The following is a 15,942-nucleotide window of genomic DNA, read 5'->3' as shown; positions in this document are numbered from 1 at the left end:
TTCCTCTTCTTATTTTTTCCAATGTCCCCCCTCATGTGGAAACACTTTATGAAAATGCGGTGGTGGCCGAGCCGGGCGGTTTTCTTTTCCTTCTTCATTTTTTCCTTTGTTTTTTCTTATATGTTTGTTTTCGTTTTCACTCTACATTTTCATACATATGAAAAAAAATTCTATACAAAAGTGCACAACTTTTATGAACAAATTACAACATCTAAATTAAGTACATCTAAATAAATATAACTACACATCTGAAATTTTTCTAATCTTAAAACTAAACTAAACATAAACTAAAATAACCTAAAAAATGTAGAAACATGTAAAAACATCTAAAAATAGCATCTAAAAAGTGCTAAAACAACTTCTAAAAACATCTAAAAATCACAAATGTAGCACGGCGCAGGGGCGGAGGGGTATGGCGGAGGGGCCGGCGCCAGCGCCGGCAGGGTAGGGCAGGGGCGCGGGACAGGTGAGGGGTGCGGGAGCAGGCTGGTGCACACAGGGGGCGGCGAGGCACGGTGGGCGGCGCGTCGGGGCTGGCAAGGGCGAGAGGGGTTGAAGCCGTCGTCGGGGCAGAGGGCGTCAGCGACAGCGGCGACGACGTTGAGCAGCCTGACGGCATCGGTGGCGGCGGTGACGGCGACGTCGAGCAGCCTGACGGCGTCGGTGGCGGCGGCGATGGCAAGGTGGAGCAGGGGCGTCGGGCGGCGACAGCGAGGAGGAGCAGGGGCGTCGGGAGAGAAGAAGTGATGGATTTGGACGAAACTGCTAAGTGTTTCCTTATATACCCAGGGCATTGGTTCCGGTTTGTGGGACCAACCGGTACCAATGCGCCCTTTACTCCTGGTTGGTGCCACCAACTGGGACCAAAGGCCTCTTTTTTCAGCAGCCCAAAGGGCGGGAAGTAGAGGCCTTTGGTCATGGTTGCTGGCACCAACCGGGACTAAAGTGGGATCATTGGTCCCGGTTGGTGCCACCAACCGATACCAATGCACCCCTTTAGTCCCGGTTGTTGCCACCAACCGGGACTAAAGGCCTTGCGCTGGCGCGGTGCGGTGGGATGTTTAGTCCCACCTCGCTAGCTGAGGAGTGGCCGCACCTGTTTATATGCGATGTCGCGCCATCTCCATTGAACTCCTCTGAATTGCAGGCCTATGGGCCAAATCTAACACTGCTATGCATGTGGGCCTACTGGGCCTTCTACGGGCCTGAATCCTGGCCCATGGATGGGTTTCTAGTCGTATTCAGGCCGTGGTAGCCCAGTAGGTGGCAATTTTTTTATTTTTTCCCAGTTTTTTGTTTTGTTTTTTGCTTTATTTATTTTGTTTTGTTTCTACTTACAACAAAATACTTATTTTTTTATTTTGTTTCTAATTACTTATTTATTTTATTTTATGATAATTCTTTTTGCTATTAAAGTTCCTAACAAAAAAAGTTCTTTATGAAAATTATTTTTACTTTTAATGATTTTAAACAGAAAATACTTTGATAATTTTAGTTGCATCAAATTTATATAATTTTAGTTTCAATAATACTATAGGTTGCTTATAATGTTTTGAACAAAAAATACTTTGATAATTTTAGTTTCATAAATTTTATTTATGTTATTAAAGTTTATTTTATTTTATTTCTACTTATATATTTTGTTAAAGTTTATATTATTTTGTTTCAAATAACTTATTTATTTTATTTTATGATAATTCGTGTACAAAACAGACAATCTCTTTCGAAGTATCTGGGTTTCATACGGAAACTCGTCTGTTGCAAAGGGATTTCATTTTTTTGAACTTATTTGAACTCCATAGTTTTTGTGTGTTCAAAATGCACCATTCAAAGCCACATCACCAATTCTCAACCCTTTCTGACTTCATTTGTTATTTTTCATGCATTTATTGATTATTTTGAGCTATAAGACCATGAAATTGAAAAGCATTTGAAATAAACTCTGAAAAGGTTGAAAGTTGGCATGGTATCATCATTTCACCCACATAGCATGTGCAAAAAAGTAGAGAGGGTTACGGAAAAAACTGGATGCACTTCGTGTATAAAATGGAAAATTTCTTTCGAAGTATAAGGGTTTCATACGGAAACTCGTCTGTTACAAAGGGATTTCATTTTTTTGAACTTATTTGAACTCCATAGTTTTTTTGTGTTCAAAATGCACCATTCAAAGCCACATCATCAATTTTCAACCCTCTCATGAATAGATAAGTGACCAAATTAATAGAAGTTCATCATCACATTAAAACCAAAGTAACTACATAGTTCTCATTCAACAACATATAGCTCTCCAGAGCATCTAATTAAACCATACATTGAAATTATGTAAAACATTTCAATGCAACAACAAATGCGATCATAATCGCAATCATGGTAACAACTGATCCAACTGCATAATGATACCAAGCCTCGGTATGAATGGCATATTTTCTAATCTTTTTAATCTTCAACTGCATTGCATCCATCTTGATCTTGTGATCATCGATGACATCCGCAACATGCAACTCCAATATCATCTTCTCCTCCTCAATTTTTCTTATTTTCCATTCAAGTAATTGTTTTCTTCTTCAACTAAATTTAACCTCTCGACAATAGGGTCGGTTGGAATTTCCGGTTCAACAACCTCCTAGATAAATAAAATCTATGTCACGTTGGTCGGCATAATTGTCATAAACAATAAATGAACCAAATAGTTATCAAAAGATAATATATACCACATCTGAATCATAGACAGGACGAGGGCCGACGGGGGCGGATACCAAAACCATCGCACTATATAATAACAAGGAATAATAAAAGTAATAAAATTAGACAAGTATCTATCTGAAGTAAGAATTTTTTTCTTTCAAAAAGAAGATAAGAACAAGAGGCTCACCACGGTGGTGCCGGCGACGAGATCGGCGCGGGCGATCGACGGCGGTGAAGACGGGGATGGGACATGACGAACCGCTAAACCTAGACAAATCTCAGGGAAAATGGAGCTCGGAGGTCGAGTTTCGAGAGGAGAAAGATTAACTAGTGTGGCTCGGCCATTTCATCGAACACCTCATGTGCATAGGAGATGAGCTAGAGCACCCAAAAGCCCTCCCCTCGCCGGCCAGAAAAAACAAAGCACTGTGGAGTGCTCTGCCGCAGCGATGGGTATATATAGGCAATTTATTTGTCCCGGTTTGTGGCATGAACCGGGATTAAAGCCCCCCTTCTACACCGGTTCAAGGCATGAACCAGTACCAATGGCTATGGGCTGGGAGCGAGGACCATTGGTCCCGATTCGTGCCTAGAACTGGGACAAATGGGTCCTGATGAACCGGGACCAATGCCCATGAGGCCCCGGCCGCCCCCCGGGCTCATGAACCGGGTCTAATCCCCCCCATTGGTCCCGGTTCGTGAAGAGCATGGACTAATGGGCTGGCCAGGCCCGAACGATAGCCCTGTTTTCTACTAGTGATTATGTTTTGAGATTGATGTTTCTGTGACTTTGCTATGCTTAATGCTTGTCACTAGGGCCCGAGTGCCATGATTTCAGATCTGAACCTATTATGTTTTTATGAATATATGTGAGTTCTTGATCCTATCTTGCAAATCAATAGTCACCTACTATGTGTTATGATCCGGCAACCCCGAAGTGACAACAATCGGGACCACTCCCGGTGCTGATCATAGTTTGAGGAGTTCATGTATTCACTATGTGTTAATGCTTTGGTCCGGTACTCTATTAAAAGGAGGCCTTAATATCCCTTAGTTTCCAATAAGACCCCACTGCCACGGGAGGGTAGGACAAAAGATGTCATGAAAGTTATTTTCCATAAGCACATATGACTATATTCTGAATACATGCCTACATTACATTGATGAACTGGATCTAGTTTTGTGTCACCCTATGTTATAACTGTTGCATGAGGAATCGTATCCGACATAATTATCCATAACTGATCCATTGCCTACGATCTTTTCACATATTGATGTTAGCTTAGTTACTTTTCCATTGCCACTGTTACGATTACTACAAAAACTTCTATTGTTACTTTTACCACCGTTACCGTTACTGCCATACTACTTTGCTACTATATATTTTGCTGCAGATATTAAGTCTTTCAGGTGTGGTTGAATTCAAAACTCCACTGCTAATACTTGAGAATATTCTTTGGCGCCCCTTGTGTCGAATCAATAAATTTGGGTTGAATACTCTACCCTCAAAAACTATTGCGACCTCCTAGACTTGTGGGTTATCAGGCGCCAGTGCAACAACCGCGACGTGTTTATGGTGGATCAGAGGACGGATGTGAGGTACCCATTCATCCTCTCTTCCTAAGCTTATGTCATCTCTCTCCTCTCGGCCATCTCTCTTGGAACCAAAGTTTTAAATAGCGCGCTAAGCCTCTTAGCGCCGGACCTATTCTAAATGCTATAGCGGTGCTATAGCGAGCCATTTAAAATGTTTGCTCATGTGTTTGGACAAAAGACCCTTCATGCGAGATCTTTTCTAAATGCTATAGCGGGCTATTTAAAACCATGCTTGGAATGGCGTGTGGCGGTGGCGACGCAAGAACGTAGAGCGGCTTGTCGAGGGAGCACGGAGCATCACTACTAGGAAAAGGCATGCTAGTGGCGCACCAGTTTTGCCTTCTAATGGCGCACTACTAGTGCACCACTAGCATCATGCCATTAGAATTAAATTCTAATGGCGCACCACTGGTGCGCCATTAGTATCTGGTGTTCTAATGGCGCACCATGTAGTGCGCCATTAGTATTGCCCACAGTGCGCCATTAGAATTCCTCCCAGGGGGCCATATGTACCCATGTGCTTTGGCATACTAATGGTGCACCAGTGGGTGATGCGCCATTAGTGTGATTATCTCAGTGTACCATTAGTGTCTTGTGTGGTGCGCCACTAGTATGAATATTAGGGATTTTTTTTCTTTTCTGATATTTTCACAGGTTTCAAAATATATTATTGGACAGAATTTAGACAACACCACACAGCAACAGCAGATTCATCGAATACAATAGAAGATTAGTCTCTGAATACAAATCATCATATTAGTCTCCGAATTCAAAAGACCGAACAAAGATAGAACATTACAAGTCTCGAGACCGCGAGTAGCGAGTTTGTCTTCGCATTACACGTCGATATCGATTATTTAAACTACCATCACATAGAAGAGAGATGCGGTCATCACGATGAGCATCATCGCGATGAAACTGGTCTTCATCCGGTTCCTCCAACGCTCCCTCCTCTCTCCCGCTAGATAGCGGGCGTATCTAGATTCCGCCTCCGCCCTAGTGGTGTACCCTTCATAACTATTACCGCTGAAAGGGTGAACCTGTCTCCGACACTCCTCCCAGTCGTCATAGACTCCGGGAACCTTACCCTTGTACACGACATATGACGACATCTCTATGCACAAGCCAAACAACAGACAATACATAAACAATATATAAGTATGCAACAAAAGGATCGGAAGAGAAAAGCAAGACATTAATAGCACGATTCATGGTCCTACTAATAAATAGCATCGATTACATCTAAGTTGAACGACTGTCCAAACCAAAGAGACATACAAGTTCATTAAAGTTTTAATTACAACATGAGCCAATCAATGTTTCAGAACTACACATAGCATCACTACTTTCGACTCGACTCATGGGGGACCGGAGCGTGGATGAAGCCGCCGTCTGTCGTGATGGTCATGAAATCGCAGGCATTGTCAGCCTGCATTTGTAGCGCTGTGTCTATCTCACGGTTGGACAGTTGATATCTGAGGTAGAACTGCCCCGAGGTACGAAGGACATCTTGATGGATAATTTCCGCAAACTCCGACTGGATGCGAAAGAATTCTTTGAGATTATCTGGTAGCAGAAGGTGATGATGGTCCCGTACGATCGCCCGCATGTGATGGAGGGCATAGTAGGCATCCTTCTGACCGCCAGGCGGCTGCTTGACACAGGAGAACTTTGTATTGTGGGCAAACACGTGCGCGCCGTACCGCCTACGAACTGGCTTGGCGAAGGTGCCTCCAGATTTGTCGTAGCCGGGGAGAACATCATCAAGAACTTTCTTGATACTTGTGTAGTCTATCTTGGAGTCACGGTCCGGGTCGAAATACGTGGCCATGGAATATTTCGGGCTTAAGAGGATGAGTGTGCAATGTGTGTCACTGCACAGAAAACGGAATGTTAGAAAAAAAAGAACGATTGAAATCTAAGAAATCATATGTTACGGGGCGGTTAGGGGATGACTTACTAGGGAAAGTAAGGCACGAGGAAGTTATCCTTATCTAGGTTTGCCAGAATGACGCCTTCGAGGTAAGAACTCGCGACATGCCGGTCCCCAGCGCTGCACAAGTTCTTGGCACGCATGTAGAAGGGGTTGACTATCACGATGTCCGGGGTCTTGTCTCTAATGATCCACATCTCCATACTCAGCGAAAACAGCCGAACGAAGGTGTAGTGCAGCGGATGAAGGTTAAACATAGCAAAGATGTCATCAAACCACAGGACGATCGTACCCACGATGGGGCCATCCACAAAGCCCTTGCCCTCTGGCACCTTGGCCACGAAAACCGGGTATGCCACATCATTCTCTCTGAGACGCCGCTTCTCCAAAGAAAGAACACTGTCATGCAGACTCTGCATAGCACCGGTTGCAGCATTGAGCATATTTGTCGGTAGCATCGCCCTACCCGCCACATGCACCCTCCTCGAGATATCCTTAGGTGAAGGTGGCCCGTCCTGAGCACAGATACTCGGTGCCGGCTGGCTCGCACCCTTGTTACTCTTTATTTTCCGTCCCTTCTTCTTCTGTTGTAATGGGACCAAGTTCTGCTCACAGACCGCCTTCTTGAGTGTGTTGGGGCTGATAATATTTGGCTCCTCGGCTATCTGAGGCTCGGTGAAGTCGGAAGCTGGAGGCGTCTCCTGAGAACTGAACGCCAGACGACGCCTGTTGCAATTGGGTTTCTCCGCTGTACCAGCTAGACTGCGGTCGTCTTTTGTAGGGTTGGGTTCTTGAGAAAGAGGCCCGCAGAATTCGTCATTGTATCCATGTTCGGCAAAGTACTTATCAACGTTGCTAAATATACGTCCGTCATCGTTGTCCTTGTTGTTCAGATCCTGTACCATATGCATGTTCGGACCCTGTGCCATAGGGATGTCCAGCATGTCCGATAGCGTTGCGGCGGTCTTGCCATGGCTTGGCGCCGGCACGACTGGCGGTGTTGTCTTTGGGGTGGTGTCCCCTACCAAAGCAGGGGCCAGCTTATGCAGGCGCTGAGGGTCATCAGATCATCTTCGTCGGCCCCGGCGGATCGAATCGGAGGTGACAACTCGTCACAGCCTTGCAGCACCCGAACCAGTTGAACCCTATACATGGTGGGTGGCATCGGTTTACCGTGGAACATGGGGTTGCCCGGTTGAACGATTTTTCCCTTGGCGACGTCGACCAACTCGTCGTTCACGAAGTGCAGGAGAGTGCACGGAACGTCGGCGGCACCCTACGAAAACATGTAGGGCGTCAGGGATGCCCAGTCAAAGGCAAAAGGAGATGAAGTCCTCGGCCGAGAGGCTTAATTAGTTACCGTGATGATGGCGTCGAGCTCGGCTAATGTCGAGGCACCGCCAATGGCGGGCATGCAACTGACGGAGGGGCCGCTTGCTGCCGAGGTGCCGGTCGACGTACACCCGGGTGCATTAAGCTCCAATGCCGGCCGTGCCGGCGTTGGAGACACCAATACCGCCGCCGCCGGAGACACCAATGGCGGCGCCTGCGCGTTGTGCGAGTTGCTGGCCGTGAAGCTGGGAATCGGGGGCGGCCCCTGTTGGCCACCCGCAATCCACGTCATCAGCCCATGAATCGAGGTAGGCATAATGCCGGTGAGCGTCGATCCCAGTTGTTGTTGCACTTGCTCTTGGATAATCTCCGGAATCCGTGCCACTTGTGCCTTGAGTTCTTGAACCTCGCGCGACTGGCATTCCGAGCTGGTCTTTTTCTCCTTTCGCCCACTAGCGGTATAGTATGACAACCATTCTGTGGACAAGCCTTTGCCGTCCACACGACCAGCTGACAATGGCTTACTGAGCTTATCCTTGTTTTTCATTATGTTTCAACGCCCTATTTAGAGTGCTGTCCCAAGCATGGGTGCTCTGAGACAACCCCGCGCTATTGCTTTTAGTCTCCTTCGCCAGAACAAGCTCAAGCGCCCTGGTCTTCGGATCCGTGGTAAGCTCCTTTGTTATCGGGTCCTCCTTGTACCGGGCCCTAACATAGTTCCTGGTCTGCTTGTCACTGCTGTATTTCTCGAAGCGGGGCGGTAGGCCTTGCTCCGCACGCTCCGCATCCTCCTTGTCCCATATAGGCTCCGCTACTCTGTAACCGCCGGGACCGAGTTTGTGTTCCCCTAAGTTCAACTCCTGCATTTCTTTCTCCCACTAACTTGATTCGGAGGTTGCACTGCTCTCGCACTTGATCTTGAACTCCTTGTAGTCATCTTCGCTGATCAAAGGATTTTTCGCCTTGATCTTCTCATAACTATCACCTTTCTCAATGATTCTCTTCACCGCGCTTCTCCAAGTAGATAGGGCCATGCTCATCCTCGTGAGGGTGGCACTGTTCACTTTATTCCCTGAGAGGCGCGTGTTTTCAAATTCAGCGGGGAACTTGTATCGTTCATGCAGCTTCGTGAAGAGGAGGTTGCGCAAATTTCCTCGGTCCTTATGCCTAAGGTTCTCGGTGTTGATCGAGACGGTGCTCCGGAGAATGCACCCGAGCTGAACCGAGTACCCCTTGACTATATGTTTGGGCTCCGTTGGATTCCCGTCAGAATCCACTTGAGTAAATTCCTCCTTGACGGTGCGGAGCACGTTCGGGCGTGGGTCCTTTCATTGCCTATTCGGTTGGCTGCCATCTGTGTGTGCGCCGCCATCATCAGTGGTGGCATCCTCGGCGGCACCATCAGTGGTGGCATCCTCGGCGGCACCATCAGTGGTGTCATCCCCGACGCCACTAGGGGTTGTGTAGTCAGGATCGGTGTCTTCCGCGGTGTCCTCATAGCGGTGAGGTTCTTCCTCCAACTCCTGGGACAGCTCCCAGAATTGCTTGCCGCCCGAACCGCCGGCCTCATCGTTGTGGGCCATGTTTTGCTTTAAATAGGAAAAAAGTTTGGTCAAAAAGTTGGTTATTGTCAGGGAACAAGATCATGGTCTCATCATTTAGGGTCTGTCGACGCCGAGGCACCCTAAAAGCTAAGCTTTTATCATTTAGGGTTTGTCGACGCCGAGGCACCCTAAAAGCCTAAGCGTACATCATTTAGGTTCTCATTGACACCGAGGCACCCTATAGAAGCCAAGGTTTCATCATTTAGGGTTTGTCGACGCCGAGGCACCCTAAATGCTAAGTTAAGTTTTCATCATTTAGGGTTTATCAATGCCGAGGCACCCTAGGTTGGGCCTAATCACTTGGCACTAATCACTTGGCTCTATTGCCACCTATGTTGGGTTTATCATCTAGGGTTTATCGATGCTAAGGAGAATTCTAAGTTGGGACTAATCACTTGGCTCTATTTCTACCTATGGTTTAATGCAGCAGGAATAAAGGGGCAGTTGATCCTACTGAACTAAGTACTAAGATACCCCGGCCCATGCATTAGTAGCAAGTACCCCATATGTCCGATTTTTAGCAAAGTCATGCTAAAATTCACGGAAAATTTTAGCATGACCTTTGCTGAAAATAGGACATATGGAGTACCCGAATTTGCCGGAACGGAAGTTAATCGACATTCCGACAAACTCAAGGGCCTCTCGGGGTACCTGCAAAATCATTATCCCCGCGTAATGAAGTCGCCAATGGGTCATTTCAGAAGATCACAAGTAGCATCATCACAAGTACAACATCATCACAAGTACAGCAGCAGCAGCAGTGAATACAGGCATAACAGCAGCAAAACTGACTGCTGTTAATGAACAGTGGCTAAAGATATATAAAACTCCATTGCAAATGTTCCATGTCAATAAAACAACTCATGGAAGTAAACTACTATATATTTTTCTGACAAAATACATCATTATCAGGGCACATTATGGCCATTTTCTTACATGATGCTAACTGTACCTAACTGAATTTTTTGACAGTAGCTCAAGTTTTTGACAGTAGCTCCTCACCGTATGTCGCCTGCAACACTTTTTATGCTAGCATCTCAAGTTTGTGCCATTGGAGCAAATAAGCAGGAACCAACATATGTAAGGTTTCAACAAGACTCATCATCAGTATATATAAGCTCTATATTATATGATGTTCTGAAGAACTTGAGCAAAAAAAGATAAATAGGAACATATTTCTCACCTTGGATGTGTTGCTGTTGCTGCACTGTCTGAACTTCACTTCCTTTACCTCCTCGGAAACCTGAAATATGTAGATGTTAGAAAGGTTCTAATTTGTATATGATGATTTTAAGAAAAGGAAAAGGAGTATCAAGAACAGATTCACATGTCTGGCTGTTAGCCATTACAAACTTAAATTTATCTACTTCTGTATCTCACAAACTATCATAAATGAATAATAGTATCATTCAGGGGTTTCTATCAGCAGCAGTAGATTTTTCTCATGCATTAAATTGGGCAGGAATTTCTGAAGCTGGATAACACTAGGTTCCAGACAGCAAACAAGACTCTGGCATCTTAATTCCAAAGGGGGAAAGCGAAAGAGTGAGACTGAAATGATGTTTCCCTTGTGGTTAGATTTTTGAAGGGGGCAGCATTCACAAGTCAAGGCATGTGCAGCATATCTCATCATTTTGTTTCTTTCTTTCCTTCATTCTTGTTAAATTAATTTTACTCCAGCATCTACTAACCTCCTCCAACTTTACTACTACATCCCTCTCAAAATACATCCCTCCTCCAACTTTACTACTACTACTACATCATCAAATGGATGGATGCATGGATGGGACTGACTGGATCCATTCCCACACACCTCTGTCCAATCTTTGATCCATTCAATCCATTCCAACCCAACTACTACCCTACTACACACACACACACACACTCACAGAGACAGAGATATATACCACAGTGATATTGCTGACTAGACTGGACTCTTTTCACATGGACAGACAGCTTCAAACTTCAAAACCAGCATCAAGCCAATATTCAAACACAAGCAACTATTTTCTTCTCTTCTCACGCATAATGCCAGGTCAGCTAAAGGGAACCATTATATAAATATATTCTTGTTAGATCATCATGTAACTAGTAAACACACACACAAACTTGCTTCCATACAAACAAACCCCTTTACTAACTACACAGACACACACATGTATGAATGAATCCCAGCCAAATAATGTTTGGAGGTATGGCATCACAGAGCAGCAGCAATGGCATACAGAGCATGATGAAAAATGAAATACTAGCACGGCGTCCAGTAAATTCGAGAGGGATTTGACCTAAATTCGAGAGGGATTTGACCTAAATTCGAGAGGGATTTGACCTAAACCTAGCAAAAGAGAGAAGAAGAGGGCATGGCTGGGAGGGAGGAGAAGAGAGGCAGAGGGAGGAGGGTTACCTGACCACGATGAGGTGGTGTCCGGAGCGGAGACGACGGAGGGTGGAGACGGCGAGCTTGGGGGGGGCAGAGACGGCGTGGGCCTCCTCTCCTGGTGGACGTGGGGCCTCCTCTCCTGGTGGACGGGCGGCTCCGAGGCTCCAAGTCTCCAACGGCTTCGAGGCTCCAAATCTCTGGCGCTCGCGGGGGAGGCGGGGCTCGGGAGGGGGGGGGGAGGCGGCGCTGGAGGGGGAGGAAGGGGAGAGGGAGGCGGCGGGGGCGCGTGGGCGGCTGCAGCACAGTGGGTCGGGGCAGCGGCGGCGGCGACGCAGTGGAGGGAGGGACGAGGGAGGGAGCGGCACGGTGGAGGGAGAGGGACGAAGTGTCTGGCGAGAGGGAGGGAGCGGCGCGGTGGAGGGAGAGGGACGAAGTGTCTGGCGAGAGGGAGGGACGAGGGAGGGGCGAAGTGTATGGATGGGGGAAGCTTTCTAATGGTGCACCGCTGCGTTAGAATGTTTTTTAGATAGCAATGGCGCACCACGCAGCGGTGCGCCATTAGAATGTTTTTTTGATTACAGTCTGAGCAGTCAGGTTATATTCCACCTAACCGTATCTCCATCAGAACACACACACTAGCCTGACTGGTCAGCACGCAGCACACACACCAGGAGGTCCTGGGTTCAATTCCCAGGCTCCCCAATTTTTGTTTTTATGCATTTTTTTCTTTGCACATATATTTTTATCCATGCATCCAAATATAACATGTCACATATGCTAGATGATCAGAATTTCATGTAGAAAAAATAATATGCAGTTTGTTGCCATGTTAACAACATTTAAAATGCTGTTTGATATTTATTTGTGTTTAAATATGTTCAAACTTGTTTAAGTCATAACAGTAATATTAAAACAGTAATAATTTTTTAAAAAGTATCATCAAATTTGTTATTTGAAAATATTTATGAATATGAAAAAATATCAACAAATTTATTATTTGAAAATATCTTCAAATTTGTTATTTTAAAATATAATCAAATTTGTTTTTTTAATTTTAGTTGCATTCATTTGTGACGGTGGAGCGGGCCGGGGAGGGTGCGGTGGGTCGTCGGTGGCGGGGGGCAGGAGCGGGGGAGGGTGTGCGGGGGGCCGGTCGGCGGCGGCGGCCGGTGGAGCGGGGGAGGGTGCGGGGCCGGGGGGTCGGCGGTGGCGGCCGGTGGGAGAGGGTGCAGGGGGTGCTCGGCGGCGAGGGGGGACCAGATCTGGTGAGGTGGGATAGCGATCGAGATGGAGGGGGATCGAGATCGAGTGTCCATGAAATTTAAAAAATATTCATGAGTTCAAAATTAAAGTGCCCATGAAATACAATCGGGAAATATGAAGGCTACAATTTAAATACAATCGATCTTAGCTAGCTAGCTATCTATTCACAATCTTCTTGCCCTTCTTTTTCGCAAATGGAGTTCTTCTGTGGAACGGACATCCTTTATGTAGGGTGGTCCTGCTTCTTCTTGTGGTTTATGCTGCTACTTCATCGTCGTCGTCATGTTCGATCTTCGGGTCGCCGTACTTGTCGAAGTCTTGCTCATTGGCTACTCCATCCATTCCGATGATCTTCCTTTTGCCTCTCCTCACGACAACACGACTGGGCTTTGACGGGTCGGTAATGAAGAAGCATTGGTCCACTTGGGAAGCCAGTACCCATGGCTCATTTTTCGCGGTGACGTTTGCGCCCGCGGTCTTGGATTTGGGTTCGGGTATAACCATGGTGGTGAAATACCGGTCTTCTTTTAGGACGCTCTTGGCCCATCTGACACGGAACATCGGGACCTTCTCTCCAGCGTAGCTCAGCTCCCGGATCTCCTCGATCCTTCCGTAGTATCTATCCTTGTCGTTACCAGTGTAGGATTCCATTGTTACCCCGGAGTTTTGATAACCATCGCTCTTCATGTCCTTGTCCTCGGTGTAGAATGTGTAGCCGTTGATATCGTACGCCTCATAGGTCATCAGGTTGTGCTCGGCGCCCTGTGACAAGGCGAATATGAGTTGTTCTTCCGCGGAAGAATCCTCATGTAAAGGGTACGACATAAGCTTCTACTTGAACCAACGCGTGAAACATGAGTTGTGCTCTTGGATTGTATCTCCGTCCGTCCTATGTTGGCCTCGGTCATTGTACGTCTTCTCAATAAAGGTTTTGTGCTCTACCACCCAAGGATCGACCACGTCTATGTGTTGTAGCGCGACTAGGTTTGCTCTTTCAAAGTAGGCGAGTCGACCCTCGAAGTCGACATGCATTTCGCGGTGACCCTCACGGTGACCCCATCCAGCGAGCCTGCCGAGGTGCCTGTTGACGGGCAGGCCAACGGGGTCCTTGATGCCTAGATAATTCGTGCAGTAGGAGATGCACTCTTCCAATAGGAAGCCCCTGCTATGCTTCCCTCTGTATGTGACATGTTGCGAACGTATCCTTTGATGACACCATTCATCCTTTCGAACGGCGTCATGGTGTGCAGGAACGTCGGCCCGAGTTGGATGATATCCTCCACGATATGGACCACCAGATGCACCATAACGTCGAAGAATGCGGGTAGGAAGTACATCTCAAGCTCGCATAGTATCACCAACCGATTTCCTGTACCCTTCTGAGTTGCCTCACGCCAACCGACTTCCGAGAGATGACGTTGAAAAAGTTGCATAGGCCAAATAGCATTTCACGGACGTGCGCATCCATGATCCCATGGATTGCAACTGGAAGTATCTCCGTCATCAGCACGTGACAGTCGTGAGACTTCATCCCGCTGAACTTCTGCTTCGCTGGGTCTAGGTATCTGCTTATATTCCCCGCGTAACTGTAAGGAAGTTTTACTCCTACGAGGCAGGTGAAAAACTGCTCGATCTCCTCCTGACTTAGAGTGAAGCACGCGGGAGGGTAGTCATTTCCGGTCTTCTTGGCCTTTTTACCTTTGCGACGACTTTCCGTGTCCTGCTTCGCCTCATCATCATGATCATTAGCGTGAAGCTCCTCCCCGATGCCCATTGATTTCAAGTCTGCCCTTGCTTTCGGCCCATCTTTGGTCCTCTCTGACATGTTGAGCAGGGTACCAAGCAGACTCTCGCACACATTCTTCGTTATATGCATGACATCAAGGCTGTGAGGCACATGGTGGATCTTCCAGTACGGCAAGTCCTAGAAAACAGGCCTCGTTCTCCATACCATCAGCAGCGGCTCTGGCGCCTTTCGCTTCTTTCCCGGCTCTGGCGCCTTTTGATTCTTTCTCGGCAGTGGGCAATCTTTCCAATTTTTCAATAGCTGGTCTATTTCCTCGCCGCTCCTCGTACGCGGGCGTCTTCGGGGTTCGGTTTCACCATTGAACATATCCTTGCGTTTCCTCCACGGGTCATCGTCGCGAAGCCACCTTCGATGTCCCATGAACACGGTTTTTGAAGACCCAGGATCTCTATCTAGCTGGTGATATGTTGTGTCATCCATGCACCTGACGCATCCAGAAAATCCATGGACCACCTGCCCCGCGAGATATCTGTAACCAAGATAGTCGTGCACCGTCATGAGTAGTGTGGCTCTCATAGGAAAATATTCTTTCTCTGCGGCGTCCCGCGTATTGGCTGGCGTTTTCCACAGCGTGTCTAGCTCCTCTTTCAGCAGCCCCAGATACAGATTGATGTCATTCCCTGGTTGTTTTGGCCCTTCAATTAGCTTACTCATGTGAATGTACTTCCTCTTCATGCACAACCAGGGGGAAAGGTTGTACATCCACACAAACACAGGCTAGGTGCTATGTGTGCTTCTCTGGCTGCCAAACGGATTGACTCCATCGGTGCTCGCGCCCAGCACGATGTTCCTTGGATCATTCCCAAATTCTGGGTGTTCGAAGTTCAACGCTTGTCACTAGCTCGCATCCTTTGGGTGACTCAGCATCTTGTCTTTTTTATTTATCTCCTGATCATTTGCGTCATCTTCTCGCTTCTTCTCCTCCATATCCGCGTGCCAACGCATGAGCTTTTCTACCTTAGGGTCCGTGAAATACCGCTGTAGACGAGGAGTGATCGGAAAGTACCACACCACTTTTCGAGGAGCTTTCTTCCTCTTCTTGTATCTAGTGATGCCGCACACGGACATATGGTAGACTCCGCGTGCTCGTCCCGATAAATGATGCAATTGTTCATGCACACATGGTATTTCACGTGCGGTAAATCCAGAGGACACACGATTTTCTTCGCCTCCTCGAAACTGGTCGGACACTTGTTCCCCTTGGGAAGACATTCGTGCCAGAATGACATGTTCTCGTCGAAGCATGCGTCGGTCATTTTGTGTTTTACCTTCATCTCCAAAGCCATGAGCGTTACTTTCAGGCGGGTATCCTCGGGCCTGCATCCTTCATACAATGGAGTAA

Source organism: Triticum aestivum, chromosome 6B (assembly GCF_018294505.1).
Source record: "Triticum aestivum cultivar Chinese Spring chromosome 6B, IWGSC CS RefSeq v2.1, whole genome shotgun sequence".
In the NCBI taxonomy this organism is placed as follows: Eukaryota; Viridiplantae; Streptophyta; class Magnoliopsida; order Poales; family Poaceae; genus Triticum; species Triticum aestivum.
This window is presented reverse-complemented; position numbering follows the sequence as displayed.